Raw genomic sequence first — 15148 nt, 5'->3', positions numbered from 1 at the left:
GACCACTTCTGGCCAGACTTTGAACAGTAGATGGGTGTACCTGGGTCACACTGGTTTCTGCCAGTTCTGAGCAGATGACACTGCTGGATATCTTCCAGTTTTGAAGGGAAGTAAGCATGATGTGTCTTTTCTCTGATGCACTAAGTTTCCTTGGCCAACTACTGCGTCTTCGGTCCTCAACGTTGCCCGTTTCTTTGTGCTTCTTCAAAAGAGCTTGAACAGCACATCTTGAAACCCCAGCCTGCTTTGAAATCTTTGCCTGGGAGAGACCTTGCTGATGCAGTACAACTACCTTGTGTCTTGTTGCTGAGCTCAGTCTTGCCATGGTGTATGACCTGTGACATTAAACCTCACATTTGTAGTTAATTACTGTGTTTCAACCTACATTTGAAAATGATGGTCATTATCACCTGCCATTTACACAGGCTGAATTTATACAGTCTGCACAGTGTAAAGATGCGTCTGCTTCTCCTTTGGTATCCCCCTAACAGTCGCTAGGAAGCCAATGGTTCTGTTGCTTCTTGGAGTAACACCACTGTACTTGTATGTTGGCCTTGATTAAATTCTGTATTTCCAAATTATCATGCATATACTGTAGTCATTCAGGCGTTCTGGGGAAATGTATTAATGCATAAGTAATGATGACTTATACAAGTAAGTAGGCTCTGAGGGGTTGTATATGTTACAGTGAATTGTATAAGTGTGTAAGTATAAATATGTAAGCTTTGAGGGCTTGTATGACTGTGTCAGCTCTGAAAAACTGTATGACTTTGTAATGTCTGAAGGATACAGTGACTATGGCCCTCATTCCGAGTTGTTCGCTCGCAAGCTGCTTTTAGCAGCTTTGCACACGCTAAGCCGCCGCCTACTGGGAGTGAATCTTAGCTTATCAAAATTGCGAACGAAAGATTAGCAAAATTGCGAATAGACACTTCTTAGCAGTTTCTGAGTAGCTCCACACTTACTCGGCATCTGCGATCAGTTCAGTGCTTGTCGTTCCTGGTTTGACGTCACAAACACACCCAGCGTTCGCCCAGACACTCCTCCGTTTCTTCAGCCACTCCCGCGTTTTTCCCAGAAACGGTAGCGTTTTTTCGCACACTCCCATAAAACGGCCTGTTTCCGCCCAGAAACATCCACTTCCTGTCAATCACATTACGATCACCAGAACGAAGAAAAAAACCTCGTAATGCCGTGAGTAAAATACCTAACTGCATAGCAAATTTACTTGGCGCAGTCGCACTGCAGACATTGCACATGCGCATTAGCGACTAATCGCTCCGTTGCGAGAAAATAATACCGAGCGAACAACTCGGAATGAGGGCCAATGTACGGTGTGATGAATGATGTTACTATTAAATGGTAGATTTAAACAACTCCACATTCTTTTTTTCTTGCTTGCTCACATATACAACACACACAGCAATTATCGCCCACATATTCGTATTTATATATACTAATCCTCATAATGCAAGTGTTATGCAATAAATGGCAAGAACATCTGACTAAGTTCTGCAGATAGTAAGCAGAAAATAAAATGGTCTTGGTGCACCAGAGGCTGCCACTGCCACCCCTGTGCACTGTTTCATTGACTTTACCAATGTCTGCATTTGTACATGAGCGATGCAGCAAATTTGATAAGTCACTCAACTTATGCCATGTTGTTGGTTATGGGAAACACTGTGTCAAGTGTTGTTCCAGAGTATCCCTTAAGTACTCAATTGGGTCCAGATCTTGTGAATAAAAAAAAATAATTACAATGTCATGTTTATCAAACTATTGGGTGACTACACGTGATTTTTGAATGGTGCATTATCGTCTTGGAACACGTTCTTCTAATCACAACAGAATTGCTGCAGTATGGGCGATGATGATCATCCACCAGTACTTGTTGCGTATGAAGCAATTCACTATCAATTTGCCTTTAAAGAGAATAAGTGCATCCAACCCATACCATGGAAATGAGGTCTACAACAGTCATATTCAACCTTTTTTTCACTCACAGCACACTGAACAAGATGCTGAAATTGCCAAAGCACAACATCAGCTTTTTTAAGGAAAGGTTTTATCATGAAGTAAATACAAGTAATTGCAGACAGGTAATCATTACCTGCCTGCACTTACCACATCTGTCTGCACTTACAGGGCTTCCTCTATTCCAGAGTGAAGAAGTGGCCCCAGGATACAAAATGCCCCCACTTCTACTGTCCAATTCCCAGCAATAACCTCTTCACCCATAATCACCTCTTGACTGCTGCTGAGCTTCATCAATCATTGGATAAACTGTTCTCAGTCATTGGCAAGGGAATTCCTTACCTAAGCTAAGAGATGTGTTAAAAGTTATATACTGTACTGTAGCTGAACTGTAAACACATCTCATAGCTTGGGTAGGGACTCTCCTTACCATGGTCTGGTAACAGTGAAATATTCACAAATGTAGACAGTGCCCTATATTGCATATATTCACCACAAACAGTACATGGACCACACGGTTTCCCCCAAGTGTTCACAGTCACTTGGGGCATACTAATCCACCTTGGCACACTCCTTCTGCTTGTGCTGGTTCTCCACACGTGTGTGAAGCTTTACTGCCCATTTGGCGCTAGAAGGGTATATACAAGGTGCACAGTGTAGCCAGCAAATGTACACACCGTGATACCTGGCGGCTGGGCACGGCTTGTGTCCAGAACCAGTTGTGTCAAGGCACACTTGTGCACTACATCAGTGCTACTGCACACGGGTGGTCATTCCGAGTTGTTCGCTCGGTAATTTTCTTCGCATCGCAGCGATTTTCCGCTATTTGCACATGCGCAATGTACGCACTGAGACTGCGCCAAGTAAATTTGCTAAGAAGTTTGGTATTTTACTCACGGCATTACGAGGTTTTTTCTTCGTTCTGGTGATCGTTGTGTGATTGACAGGAAGTGGGTGTTTCTGGGCGGAAACTGGCCGTTTTATGGGAGTGTGTGAAGAAACGCTGCCGTTTCTGGGAAAAACGCGGGAGTGGCTGGAGAAATGGGGGAGTGTCTGGGCGAACGCTGGGTGTGTTTGTGACGTCAAACCAGGAACGAAACTGACTGAACTGATCGCAGTGGCAGAGTAAGTCTCGAGCTACTCAGAAACTGCTTAGAAATTTCTATTCGCAATTTAGAGAATCGTTCGTTCGCAATTTTGCTAAGCTAAGATTCACTCCCAGTAGGCGGCGGCTTAGCGCGTGCAATGCTGCTAGAAGCAGCTTGCGAGCGAACAACTCGGAATGAGGGCCACTATTTAAAAAAAAGCTACTCTACAACAGTACCCTTCACTGTTTGTAACAAACTGAACTTGAAACTGTGCAATTGTCAAATGTTAGGAGTGGTTCATGCATTGCATTTTGGAGTTCTCATCAGAGTGTTTTTGAGTTCACGATGGATTGTTTTTGTTTAAACTGCCTGCTTGTAGCACAGGCTGAAATTTGCAGTCAGTTGAGCTCACAACTGAGCAATTAGTTGCTGTTATGCACACCAGTGCCTGCAGGAAAGTACTAGTGTCAGAACTGTTATGCACTCCAGTGTCTGCAGGAATGTACTGGTGTTTGAACTGTTATGCAAAACAAATGGACTCACAGACAAACTGGGGAATATGACATAACGTACACAGAAGGTGATAGGGTAACAAAATACACACACAGTGAACAGAGAAGCCCAGAGGCTAAGGAACTGGGTATCTCCCTTGTATTAGAACTGCTCAGATGTAAAAAGCAAGATGTTGTGTTTTAATACGTAGAGAACCCGAAATGCTGTTGCTAAGGGCAACAGCAAAACCCTAAAGGGTTACCAACGGGTGTGGCAGTAAACTCCTTGGTCAGAGATGGAATGATAGACACAAGGAGAGCCTCCACAATCCTGATTCTCACTTGCAGTGCACAGGTTTAAGCTTACTGCCACTAAACTGACCCCTGACACCTAGCACAGTGAGACAGGATTAGACAGGCAAGTGTTAGAATACAGCCGCAAACTTGCTAAGTTCACAGAGTAATAACAGAACCCCAGCAAGCTAAACGACTGACTCCAGTCTTACTGCTAGGTCTGGATTGGCAGAGTGTAATACCAAATCCCCAGGCCTATTTGCAGTAAGCAACAAACAAATACAAAGCTACACAGTACTGGCTAACTTTCATGAACTGACTAACCAACAGAGATTCAGCAGCATCTGCTTACCCTGAAAAGAGGCCTTATAAAGCAGGTGCTGTCCACGCCCCACTCAGACCTCACAGACTGTGAGCACAAAAACCAGCACCGGATCCCCTGCCGTGCACAGAGCCTATAACCACTGCACAGCAAAAGACCCGAACCGGAGTATCAGCTGCGCTCAGGTTACTCCACTAGCACTTGTCTCCCGGTTGCCATGACGACGTGGCAGCACAGGGCAGGAGACCCTAACAGTTGCATAGTCCCTCTTTGCCATAACAATGAACATAGGTGGTCATTCCGAGTTGTTCGCTCGGTAATTTTCTTCGCATCGCAGCGATTTTCCGCTTATTGCACATGCGCAATGTTCGCACTGCGACTGCGCCAAGTAAAACTTGCTATGCAGTTAGGTTTTTACTCACGGCATTACAAGGTTTTTTCTTCGTTCTGGTGATCGTAATGTGATTGACAGGAAGTGGGTGTTTCTGGGCGGAAACTGGCCGTTTTATGGGAGTGTGTGAAAAAACGCTACCGTTTCTGGGAAAAACGCGGGAGTGGCTGGAGAAACGGGGGAGTGTCTGGACGAACGCTGGGTGTGTTTGTGACGTCAAACCAGGACCGACAAGCACTGAACTGATCGCACTGGCAGAGTAAGTCTCGAGCTACTCAGAAACTGCACAGAGAAGTCTTTTCGCAATATTGCGAATCTTTCTTTTGCAATTTTGATAAGCTAAGATTCACTCCCAGTAGGCGGCGGCTTAGCGTGTGCAATGCTGCTAAAAGCAGCTTGCGAGTGAACAACTCGGAATGAGGGCCATAGGCCCTCATTCCGTGTTGTTCGCTCGGTAATTTTCTTCGCAACGCAGCGATTTTCCGCTATTTGCGCATGCGCAATGTTCGCACTGCGACTGCGCCAAGTAATTTGCTAAGAAGTTTGGTATTTTACTCACGGCATTACGAGGTTTTTTCTTCGTTCTAGTGATCGTTGTGTGATTGACAGGAAGTGGGTATTTCTGGGCGGAAACTGGCCGTTTTATGGGAGTGTGTGAAAAAACGCTGCCGTTTCTGGGAAAAACGCGGGAGTGGCTGGAGAAACGGGGGAGTGTCTGGGCGAACGCTGGGTGTGTTTGTGACGTCAAACCAGGAACGACAAGCACTGAACTGATCGCACTGGCAGAGTAAGTCTCGAGCTACTCAGAAACTGCACAGAGAAGTCTTTTCGCAATATTGCGAATCTTTCGTTCGCAATTTTGAGAAGCTAAGATTCACTCCCAGTTGGCGGCGGCTTAGCGTGTGCAAAGCTGCTAAAAGCAGCTTGCGAGCGAACAACTCGGAATGAGGGCCTATGGCCCTCATTCCGAATTGTTCGCTTGCAAGCTGCTAAAAGCAGCATTGCACACGCTAAGCCGCCGCCTACTGGGAGTGAATCTTAGCTTAGCAAAATTGGGAACGAACGATTCTCTAAATTGCGAATAGAAATTTCTAAGCAGTTTCTGAGTAGCTCGAGACTTACTCTGCCACTGCGATCAGTTCAGTCAGTTTCGTTCCTGGTTTGACGTCACAAACACACCCAGCGTTCGCCCAGACACGCCTCCGTTTCTCCAGCCACTCCCGCGTTTTCCCCAGAAACAGTAGCGTTTTTTCAAACACTCCCATAAAACGGCCAGTTTCCGCCCAGAAACACCCACTTCCTGTCAATCACATTACGATCACCAGAACGAAGAAAAAACCTCGTAATGCTGTGAGTAAAATACCTAACTGCATAGCAAATTTACTTGGCGCAGTCGCAGTGCGAACATTGCGCATGCGCAGTTAGCGAAAAATCGCTGCGGTGTGAAGAAAATTACCGAGCGAACAACTCGAAATGACCACCATAGGGCCTAATTCAGAATTGATCGCAGCAGCAACTTTGTTAGTAGTTGGGCAAAACCATGTGCACTGCAGGGGGGGCAGATATAACGTGCAGAGCGAGTTAGATGTGGGTGGGGTGTGTTCAAACTGAAATATAAATTACAGTTTAAAAATAAAGCACACAGTATTTACCCTGCACAGAAACAATATAACCCACCCAAATCTAACTCTCTCTGCATATGTTATATCTGCCACACCTGCAGTCACATGGTTTTGCCCAACTGCTAACAGGTTTGCTGCTGCGATCAAGTCTGAATTACCCCCTTAACAACATTTCCACTGCATTTCAGCCCTGCCACAAAATGAATAGCTGACATGTCAGTGATTCTGTTGTTAACACAGGTGAGAGTGAGAGGACAAGACTGAAGATCACTCTGTCATGCTGGTTGAGTTAGAATAACAGACTGGAATCTTTAAAAGGAGGGTGGTGCTTGAAATTACTGTTCTTCCTCTGTTAACCATGGTTACCTGCAAGAAAACACGTGCAGTCATTAGTGATGTGCATCGGAAATTTTTCGGGTTTTGTGTTTTGGTTTTGGATTCGGGTCCGTGGCCGTGTTTTGGATTCGGACGCGTTTTGGCAAAACCTCCCTCAAAATTTTTGTCGGATTCGGGTGTGTTTTGGATTCGGGTGTTTTTTTTACAAAAAACCCTCAAAAACAGCTTAAATCATAGAATTTGGGGGTCATTTTGATCCCATAGTATTATTAACCTCAATAACCATAATTTCCACTCATTGTCAGTCTATTCTGAACACCTCACACCTCACAATATTATTTTTAGTCCTAAAATTTGCACCGAGGTCGCTGGATGGCTAAGCTAAGCGACACAAGTGGCCGACACAAACACCTGGCCCATCTAGGAGTGGCACTGCAGTGTCAGGCAGGATGGCACTTCAAAAAAATTGTCCCCAAACAGCACATGATGCAAAGAAAAAAAGAGGCGCACCAAGGTCGCTGTGTGACTAAGCTAAGCGACACAAGTGGCCGACACAAACACCTGGCCCATCTAGGAGTGGCACTGCAGTGTCAGGCAGGATGGCACTTCAAAAAAATTGTCCCCAAACAGCACATGATGCAAAGAAAAAAAGAGGCGCACTAAGGTCGCTGTGTGACTAAGGTAAGCGACACAAGTGGCCGAAACAAACACCTGGCCCATCTAGGAGTGGCACTGCAGTGTCAGACAGGATGGCACTTCAAAAAAATTGTCCCCAAACAGCACTTGATGCAAAGAAAAAAAGAGGCGCACTAAGGTCGCTGTGTGACTAAGCTAAGCGACACAAGTGGCCGACACAAACACCTGGCCCATCTAGGAGTGGCACTGCAGTGTCAGACAGGATGGCACTTCAAAAAAATTGTCCCCAAACAGCACATGATGCAAAGAAAAATGAAAGAAAAAAGAGGTGCAAGATGGAATTGTCCTTGGGCCCTCCCACCCACCCTTATGTTGTATAAACAGGACATGCACACTTTAACGTACCCATCATTTCAGCGACAGGGTCTGCCACACGACTGTGACTGAAATGACCGGTTGGTTTGGGCCCCCAACAAAAAAGAAGCAATCAATCTCTCCTTGCACAAACTGGCTCTACAGAGGCAAGATGTCCACCTCCTCCTCATCCTCCGATTCCTCACCCCTTTCACTGTGTACATCCCCCTCCTCACAGATTATTAATTCGTCCCCACTGGAATCCACCATCTCAGGTCCCTGTGTACTTTCTGGAGGCAATTGCTGGTGAATGTCTCCACGGAGGAATTGATTATAATTCATTTTGATGAACATCATCTTCTCCACATTTTCTGGAAGTAACCTCGTACGCCGATTGCTGACAAGGTGAGCGGCTGCACTAAACACTCTTTCGGAGTACACACTGGAGGGGGGGGCAACTTAGGTAAAATAAAGCCAGTTTGTGCAAGGGCCTCCAAATTGCCTCTTTTTCCTGCCAGTATACGTACGGACTGTCTGACGTGCCTACTTGGATGCGGTCACTCATATAATCCTCCACCATTCTTTCAATGGTGACAGAATCATATGCAGTGACAGTAGACGACATGTCAGTAATCGTTGGCAGGTCCTTCAGTCCGGACCAGATGTCCGCACTCGCTCCAGACTGCCCTGCATCACCGCCAGCGGGTGGGCTCGGAATTCTTAGCCTTTTCCTCGCACCCTTAGTTGCGGGAGAATGTGATGGAGGAGCTGTTGATGGGTCACGTTCCGCTTGACTTGACAATTTTCTCACCAGCAGGTCTTTGAACCTCTGCAGACTTGTGTCTGCCGGAAAGAGAGATACAACGTAGGTTTTAAATCTAGGATCGAGCACGGTGGCCAAAATGTAGTGCTCTGATTTCAACAGATTGACCACCCGTGAATCCTGGTTAAGCGAATTAAGGGCTCCATCCACAAGTCCCACATGCCTAGCGGAATCGCTCTGTTTTAGCTCCTCCTTCAATGTCTCCAGCTTCTTCTGCAAAAGCCTGGTGAGGGGAATGACCTGACTCAGGCTGGCAGTGTCTGAACTGACTTCACGTGTGGCAAGTTCAAAGGGTTGCAGAACCTTGCACAACGTTGAAATCATTCTCCACTGCGCTTGAGTCAGGTGCATTCCCCCTCCTTTGCCTATATCGTGGCCAGATGTATAGGCTTGAATGGCCTTTTGCTGCTCCTCCATCCTCTGAAGCATATAGAGGGTTGAATTCCACCTCTTTACCACCTCTTGCTTCAGATGATGGCAGGGCAGGTTCAGGACTGTTTGGTGGTGCTCCAGTCTTCGGCACGTGGTGGCTGAATGCCGAAAGTGGTCCGCAATTCTTCGGGCCACCGACAGCATCTCTTGCACGCCCCTGTCGTTTTTTAAATAATTCTGCACCACCAAATTCAATGTGTGTGCAAAACATGGGACGTGCTGGAATTTGCCCAGATGTAATGCACGCACAATATTGCTGGCGTTGTCCGATGTCACAAATCCCCAGGAGAGTCCAATTGGGGTAAGCCATTCTGCGATGATGTTCCTCAGTTTCCGTAAGAGGTTGTCAGCTGTGTGCCTCTTATGGAAAGTGGTGATACAAAGCGTAGCCTGCCTAGGAACGAGTTGGCGTTTGCGAGATGCTGCTACTGGTGCCGCCGCTGCTGTTCTTGCTGCGGGAGGCAATACATCTACCCAGTGGGCTGTCACAGTCATATAGTCCTGAGTCTGCCCTGCTCCACTTGTCCACATGTCCGTGGTTAAGTGGACATTGGGTACAACTGCATTTTTTAGGACACTGGTGACTCTTTTCTGAGATCTGTGTACATTTTCGGTATCGCCTGCCCAGAGAAATGGAACCTAGATGGTATTTGGTACCGGGGACACAGTACCTCAATCAAGTCTCTAGTTGCCTCTGAATTAACGGTGGATACCGGAACCACGTTTCTCACCACCCAAGCTGACAAGACCTGAGTTATCCGCTTTGCAGCAGGATGACTGCTGTGATATTTCATCTTCCTCGCAAAGGACTGTTGGACTGTCAATTGCTTACTTGAAGTAGTACAAGTGGTCTTCCGACTTCCCCTCTGGGATGCCGATCGACATCCAGCAGCAACAACAGCAGCGCCAGCAGCAGTAGGCGTTACACTCAAGGATGCATCGGAGGAATCCCAAGCAGGAGAGGACTAGTCAGACTTGCCAGTGACATGGCCTGCAGGACTATTGGCTTTCCTGTGTAAGGAGGTAATTGACACTGAGGGAGTTGGTGGTGTGATTTGCAGGAGTTTGGTTACAAGAGGAAGGGATTTAGTGGTCAGTGGACTGCTTCCGCTGTCATCCAAAGTTTTTGAACTTGTCACTGACTTCTGATGAAGGTGGTCCAGGTGACGTATAAGGGAGGATATTCCTAGGTGGTTAACGTCCTTACCCCTACTTATTACAGCTTGACAAAGGCAACACACGGCTTGACACCTGTTGTCCGCATTTGTGTTGAAATAATTCCACACCAAAGAGGTGATTTTTTTTGTATTTTGACCAGGCATGTCAATGGCCATATTCGTCCCACGGACAACAGGTGTCTCCCCGGGTGCCTGACTTAAACAAACCACCTCACCATCAGAATCCTCCTTGTCAATTTCCTCCCCAGCGCCAGCAACACCCATATCCTCATCCTGGTGTACTTCAACAGTGACATCTTCAATTTGACTATCAGGAACAGGACTGCGGGTTCTCCTTCCAGCACTTGCAGGGGGCGTGCAAATGGTGGAAGGCGCAAGCTCTTCCCGTCCAGTGTTGGGAAGGTCAGGCATCGCAACCGACACAATTGGACTCTCCTTGGGGATTTGTGATTTAGAAGAACGCACAGTTCTTTGCTGTGCTTTTGCCAGCTTAAGTCTTTTCATTTTTCTAGCGAGAGGATGAGTGCTTCCATCCTCATATGAATCTGAACCACTAGCCATGAACATAGGCCAGGGCCTCAGCCGCTCCTTGCCACTCTGTGTCGTAAATGGCATATTGGCAAGTTTACGCTTCTCATCAGACGCTTTCAATTCTGATTTTTGGGTCATTTTGCTGAACTTTTGTTTTTTGGATTTTACATGCTCTCTACTATGACATTGGGCATCGGCCTTGGCAGACGACGTTGATGGCATTTCATCGTCTCGGCCATGACTAGTGGCAGCAGCTTCAGCACGAGGTGGAAGTGGATCTTGATCTTTCCCTATTTTAACCTTCCACATTTTTGTTCTCCATTTTTTAATGTGTGGAATTATATGCCAGTATCAATAGCAATGGCCTACTACTATATATACTGCGCACAACTGAAATGCACCACAGGTATGGATGGATAGTATACTTGACGACACAGAGGTAGGTAGAGCAGTGGCTTTCCGTACCGTACTGCTATATATACTGGTGGTCACTGTCAGCAAAACTCTGCACTGTACTCCTCCTATATAATATACTGGTGGTCCCCAGTGCCCACAATAAAGCAGTGTGAGCACAGATATATGCAGCACACTGAGCACAGATATGGAGTGTTTTTCCGGCAGACAACGTATACTGGTGGTCACTGGTCAGCAAAACTCTGCACTGTACTCCTCCTTTATAATACAGCTGCTCCCCAGTCCCCACAATTAAGCAGTGTGAGCACAGATATATGCAGCACACTGAGCACAGATATGGAGTGTTTTTCAGGCAGACAACGTATACTGGTGGTCACTGGTCAGCAAAACTCTGCACTGTACTCCTCCTATATAATACAGCTGCTCCCCAGTCCCCACAATTAAGCAGTGTGAGCACAGATATATGCAGCACACTGAGCACAGATATGGAGTGTTTTTCAGGCAGACAACGTATACTGGTGGTCACTGGTCAGCAAAACTCTGCACTGTACTCCTCCTATATAATACAGCTGCTCCCCAGTCCCCACAATTAAGCAGTGTGAGCACAGATATATGCAGCACACTGAGCACAGATATGGAGTGTTTTTCAGGCAGACAACGTATACTGGTGGTCACTGGTCAGCAAAACTCTGCACTGTACTCCTCCTATATAATACAGCTGCTCCCCAGTCCCCACAATTAAGCAGTGTGAGCACAGATATATGCAGCACACTGAGCACAGATATGGAGTATTTTTCAGGCAGACAACGTATACTGGTGGTCACTGGTCAGCAAAACTCTGCACTGTACTCCTCCTATATAATACAGCTGCTCCCCAGTCCCCACAATTAAGCAGTGTGAGCACAGATATATGCAGCACACTGAGCACAGATATGGAGTGTTTTTCAGGCAGACAACGTGTACTGGTGGTCACTGGTCAGCAAAACTCTGCACTGTACTCCTCCTATATAATACAGCTGCTCCCCAGTCCCCACAATTAAGCAGTGTGAGCACAGATATATGCAGCACACTGAGCACAGATATGGAGTGTTTTTCAGGCAGACCACGTATACTGGTGGTCACTGGTCAGCAAAACTCTGCACTGTACTCCTCCTTTATAATACAGCTGCTCCCCAGTCCCCACAATTAAGCAGTGTGAGCACAGATATATGCAGCACACTGAGCACAGATATGGAGTGTTTTTCAGGCAGACAACGTATACTGGTGGTCACTGGTCAGCAAAACTCTGCACTGTACTCCTCCTATATAATACAGCTGCTCCCCAGTCCCCACAATTAAGCAGTGTGAGCACAGATATATGCAGCAACTGAGCACACATATGGAGTGTTTTTCAGTCAGACAACGTATACTGGTGGTCACTGGTCAGCAAAACTCTGCACTGTACTCCTCCTATATAATACAGCTGCTCCCCAGTCCCCACAATTAAGCAGTGTGAGCACAGATATATGCAGCACACTGAGCACAGATATGGAGTGTTTTTCAGGCAGACAACGTATACTGGTGGTCACTGGTCAGCAAAACTCTGCACTGTACTCCTCCTATATAATACAGCTGCTCCCCAGTCCCCACAATTAAGCAATAAGCAGCACAAAAATTATTAATAAACGGAGAGGACGCCAGCCATGTCCTCTCCCTAACATTTCCAATGCACAAGTGAAAATGGCGGCGACGTGCGGCTACTTATATAGAATCCGAATCTCGCGAGAATCCGACAGCGGGATGATGACGTTCGGGCGCGCTCGGATTAACCGAGCCATACGGGAGAATCCGAGTTTGCCTCGGACCCGTGTAAAATGGGTGAAGTTCGGGGGGGTTCGGTTTCCGAGGAACCGAACCCGCTCATCACTAGCAGTCATCATTGCTTTGCACAAAATGGGCTTTACAGGCAAAAATATTGCCGCTAGTAAGATTGCACCTAGATCAACCATTTTATCGGATCTTCAAGAACTTCAAGGAGAGAGGTTCAATAGTTATGAAGAAGGCTTCAGGGTGCCCAAGAACGTTCAGAAAGCACCAGGACCATCTCCTAAAGTTGATTCAGCTTCAGGATTGGGGCATCACCAGTGCAGAGCTTGCTCAGGAATGGCAGCAGGCAGGTGTGAGAGCATCTGCCCACACAGTGAGGCAAAGACTTTTGGAGAATGGCCTGGTGTCAAGAAGGGCAGCAAAGAAGCCACTTCTCTCCAATAAAAACATCAGGGACAGACTGGATTGCTGAGGACTGGGGTAAAGTCCTGAGACCATTCATGTGTGGGTTTGCTTCTCAGGCAAGGGAGTGGGCTCACTCACACATTTGCCTAGGAACACAGCCATGAATAAAGAATGGTACCAAAACATCCTCCAAGAGCAATTTCTCCCAACCATTCAAGAACAGTTTGATGACAAACAATGCCTTTTCCAGCATGATGGAGTACCTTGCCATAAGGCAAAAGTGATAACGAAGTGGCTCAGAGAACAAAACATAACAATTTTAGGTCCATGGCCAGGAAACTCCCCAGACCTTAATCCCATTGAGAACTTGTGGTCAATCCTCAAGAGGCGAGTGGACAAACAAAAACACTAACAAACAAATTCTGACTAACTCCAAGCATTGGTTAGGCAAGAATGGGCGGCCATCAGTCAGTATGTGGCCCAGAAGTTGATTGACAGCATGCAAGGGCGAATTGAAGAGATCTTGAAAAAGAAGCGTCAACACTGCAAATATTGACTCTTTGCATAAACTTAATGTAATTGTCAATAAAAGCTTTTGACACTTATGAAATGCTTGTAATTTTACTTCAGTATTCCATAGTAACATCTGACAAAAAGGTCTATAAACACTGAAGCAGCAAACTTTGTGAAAACCAATATTTGTGTCATTCTCAAAACTTTTGACCATGGATGTACTTCAAATTAATGCACAGATATCACAATATTGAAGTGTTTCCACACACTGTTACCCTTTGAAGCTGGTGATTTTCTATCAGAGTTCTATGCTGATATCTCCCCTGTTGATCATGAAACATTAGCAAGTTCAGCGGTCTTGGCGACTAAAGCTCCTGTTATACTTGCTGCATTAATAACTCCTTTTCAAAGTCATTACAGACTGCTCTTGTTCGTCAGAATTAAAGGTGACCACTGACTTTTTGTACATGAAATTATGGGATGTTATACACTTAATTAACAAGTAAAACACACTTCTGTGGAAGCTGAAACGTTCAATATGCTTGGCGTCACTCATTTACCCAGTTGTTTCCATTTTTTGACCAGTAATTTTACAGCAAATCCATCCCTTCATACTTGCTTGCTACGGTCATGACTGCACTGTGAAGTTGCTATAGGGAAGGCCTGGGTCCTCTTTCTAGCCCTGGGTCTCAGATTACAGTACTATCACAAACACCCCTGTTATTTATTATTCACCATTGCATTTCTACTGAAGTGCAGAGTGGGTGCCATTTTTCAAGGCGGTGCAGAAGTGAGAATGGAGTTTGTGGCTCAAAATTATACAAATTAATTAAATGGATGTAGAGGGCACATTTTAGCTGATTGGTGGAGAGCGTGTTATTCTATGCTTTTAACGGCGCCCATTTTGCACCTCCATGTTGCACTTAAGCATAGAAGTACATTTAAGGGTTCATCCTGGGCACTACATTAAAAAGGTATCTGCAACAGTTGCACACATAAAGGCAGTTATGTGGGGAATGTAATAGGGCGTGAGAATCAGGAAGTGAGAGATTTTGTGAGAGTTTTCCTGGTTTTAATTTAATTTTTATTTTTTTAAAGTACCAATTTTTTACATGGCAAAACCAGCTTGATTTTGCCATGTAAATGATTGCCACTTTAAAACAAACAGGAGAGCTCTTACAAAATCTTGTACTTCCTGATTCTCACACCCTATTACATTCCTTCCCCTTGCGTTTCCTCACTGTAATGAGTAATGTAACCCAGAAACGATGATAAATTGAGCAGGTTGTAGGGGAACAGTGACTGTAAGTGGTGAGTGGCTGGACGAGGCTGATATCACTTGTGCTCAGCATCTGCTTCCTCACCATTTTCTGGCTTTCCTCAGCGAAGTACACTTCTAGGTTTCAGAGGCATCTGTTCAGAGTATAGGGTAGGTACGCAGCTTCTATTGCGCTAGATCATAGGTTCTCAAACCCGGTCCTCAGGATCTCAAACGGTGCACATTTTTCAGGTCTCCACACAGAATCGCAAATGAAATA

General features: G+C 45.9%; 1 protein-coding gene across 1 annotated transcript in view; it reads left to right on the top strand.

Moving 5' to 3' along the window:
- ADGRB2 (adhesion G protein-coupled receptor B2) overlaps positions 1 to 15148 on the top strand; it is a 694168-nt gene that overhangs the window by 570342 nt on the left and 108678 nt on the right. The gene's annotated exons all lie outside the window — the stretch shown is intronic.

Source organism: Pseudophryne corroboree, chromosome 2 (genome assembly GCF_028390025.1).
Source record: "Pseudophryne corroboree isolate aPseCor3 chromosome 2, aPseCor3.hap2, whole genome shotgun sequence".
In the NCBI taxonomy this organism is placed as follows: Eukaryota; Metazoa; Chordata; class Amphibia; order Anura; family Myobatrachidae; genus Pseudophryne; species Pseudophryne corroboree.
The sequence above is the reverse complement of the archived record's forward strand: the minus strand, read 5'-3'. Positions and strand labels throughout refer to the sequence as shown.